Genomic DNA, 3243 nt, shown 5'->3' on the forward strand with positions numbered 1-3243 from the left:
TTAGAAAACTGGAAATGGGGCTGTGGTTCAAAGGGTAGGGCAGTAGCCTTGAGCTGAAGAGCTCAGGGACAGCACCCAGGCCCAGAGTTCAAGCCTCACGACCAACCAAAAAAAAAAAAAATGTCCGTATTGTTCAGTGAGCAAGTACTTTGGAGAACCACACAGATCGGATGTACTGATTCTCTTCAAAGATCACATGCAGCAGCCAGCACAAACCACTGCCTTTCTCCCAAACCTCAGTTTCCCCATTTCCTCAAATTGTAAATGAGATAGTCTGAGCCAGGCACTGTTAGCTCATGTCTGTCATCCTCGCTACTCGGGAGGATGAGGCTGAGATCTGAGGATCGTGGTTGGAGCCAAACCCAGGCAGGAAAGTCCAGTGAACTAGAAAAAGCTAGACGTGAAGCTGTGGTTCAACTGGTAGAGTGCCAGCCAGACTTGAGCACCACCCAAGAAAAAAAGCTCAGGGATAGCACCCAGGCCCTGAGTTCAAGCCCCAGGACTGGCATACACACACACACACACACACACACACACACACACACACACACACACACACACACACACACACACACACACCAGCTCTCTTCCAGGCTGGCTGGGGAGGATTTAAAGGGCGTGATGGTTTTGTCCAGTGTGTGAGTTAGGGCGCACGCACTACACCGTAAATCGAGGTCATCATTCTGAGACTTTTAATCAAGCAGAGGCCTTGGGGGGAGGGGGAGGGGAACACACTCGTAAATCACGGAGCGTTCTGGAAAGATGCTTTATTGGATGTGTGTGTGTGGAGTGGGGGGGGGCGGGTGTATCTGGCTAGCCTTTTCCATTTACAAACATCCCCCACGGAAGCCACAGTGGGCCCCGGGGCCACACAGGAAGTTAGATCCTGGCTCCCAGGGATGAAATCCAGGTTTCTGACCCCAGTCAGAGGGTGGAAGCTTTCTGCTCCCATCTCTACTGCAGATGGCAAGGAAAACATGGCTTCTCTGCCTGGCCCTAACTGGGGGCTGCATTTAGGAACAGTGCTGGCATCTCTGGAATCCTTCCTGTGCCCATGTCTCCCAGCCAGCACTTGACTTAGGGTTCTGGGGTCTTCCAGCCACTGGGCTAGGATGGTGGGGACCAGAGAGAGATACCCAGTCACCAAGATAGATCCTAGCTTAACACAGCGTGTTCTGCATGTCAGAACGTCCACGAGGAACCATCCAATCTCTTCTTTCTCCTCCTTCCTTTCCTTCCTTTCCTTTTCTTTCCATCTCTTTCTCTTCTCTTTCTCCCTTCTCCTCCTTCCCTCCTTCCCTCCCTCCCTCACCTCCATCCCTCTCCCTCCTTCCTTCTTTCCTTCCTTCCTTCCTTCCTTCCTTCCTTCTTTCTCCCTTTCCCTTCATCTCTTTATTTCTTCCTCTTTCCTCTCCTCTCCCCCTCCCCACCCCGCCCCACCTTTTCCTTTTTATCAGTTGTAGGTTTTGAATCAGGGCCTGGTCTTTTACTCAAGGCTAGGGCTCTACCACTTGGAGCCACAAGGCTACTTCCAGTTTTCTGGTGGTGCATTGGAGATACGCGTCCCATAGACTTCTCTACTCTGCCTGACTTTGAACTGTGATCCTCAGATCTTAGCCTTCTGAGCCCGGGAAGGCAGGGGGCCTGCAGTCACAGCTGACCAAAATACATCCCTGCCCACGAAAGCCTCACCAATCTGGGGGCCCTCCTGGCGCCCCTTCCCCTCCGAGGCCCGCCGGGGTGAGCCTGGCTACGTGGGGGCATCCACTCAGTCCACCTCTCCATGTCCCTCCTTAATCAACACAACAGGAATTGGGGCAAAGATCCAAGCCTTCTTCTCTGTCTTCCAATTCACAACCAGGGCCACCCGGAAAACTCTTCAAGCTGTCAGAGTGGGGGGTCCCTCAAACACTTGGGGTCTCAAGTCCAGGTAACAAACAACTTGTGTGTGCTTCTGGCAGCCAAGGGACCCCTGGAAAACTCTGTGCCCCCCACATCCAGTGTCACAAGTGCTTTGTGGTCTTCACAACTTCAAATCTTTCTCTTTGATTTCCCCCTCTTTGGGGGTGGGCTGGGAGGAGGAGGAGAAGAAGAGTAGCCAGGAATGAGATGTTGAAGCAAATTTTTTTATCTCATGCCTGCCTGCTTACCTCGTGTCCTGTTCTGCCTTCTGCAAATCAGGAGAGGGAGGGAGGGAGGGAAGACTGAATTTTTTTTCTACTTCTTCTACCCTCCCCTTCTTCTGAAATTGATCGATTTTTATCTGGGAGTTTCAAATAGAAACCAGGAGAGGGGGCTTTGAAATGTCAAAGACAAATTTCAGAAGAGAAAAAAAGGAATGGGAGAGGAGAGGAGGAGAGGAGGAGGAGGAGGAGGAGGAGGAGGAGGAGGAGGAAGCAGAGGGAGATAAAAAGTAAAGGGGGGGCAAGCCTAAACCCCACACCGGGCAGGACTTGGCCACCTTTCTAGGAGCCTTAACCTCCTCGCCCCTTCCCAGGCCCTGGCGCTTCTGCAACTCTTACAAAATCCATTGGGAGATGCAGACCTCAACTCTGGGAGTTACACTCAAGTAAGGGCCTCAGAAGCCCAAGGGGAACGTTGCTGTGTGTGCGTGCGTGTGTGCGTGCGTGTGGTGTACATAGTCCTGGTATTTGAACTCAGGGTCTGGACCCTTGTCCCTGAGCTAGCCTGCCTGCCTTCTTCCTTCCTTCCTTCCTCCCTTCCTTCCTTCCTTCCTTCCTTCCTTCCTTCCTTCCTTCCTTCCTTCCTTACTCTTTCTTGCCTTTCTTTCTTGGTTTTGCTCAAGGCTAATGCTTTACCACACTGGAGCCACGGAGCCACTTTTTGGCTTTCTGCTGGTTGATTAGAGATGAGTGCTCTCTGGCTTTGAATCGGGATCCTCAGATCTCAGCCAGAGTAGCTAGGATTACAAGTGTGAGCCACAGGTGTCTGGCATGGACCATTATTTTATTTACTTATGTAAATAAGTAAATGATTTACATAGGGCCTGGTTGCTATCCCTGAACTCTGCTTAAGGCTAGTGCTCTAACTCTATGAGCTACAGCTCCACTTCCAGTTTTTGAGTGGTCAATCAGAGATAAAAGTCTCATGGGGACTTTTCCTTCCGGGCTGCCTTGAACCCTGACCCTCGGATCTCAATCTCCTAAGTAGCTAGGATGACATGTATGAACGATTGGTGCCTGGCACTGGCCTATTAAAAAAAAAGTATTGGACCATGTTCTA

Source organism: Megascapheus bottae, chromosome 28 (assembly GCF_031878675.1).
Source record: "Megascapheus bottae isolate mThoBot1 chromosome 28, mThoBot2.hap1, whole genome shotgun sequence".
NCBI lineage: Eukaryota > Metazoa > Chordata > Mammalia > Rodentia > Geomyidae > Megascapheus > Megascapheus bottae.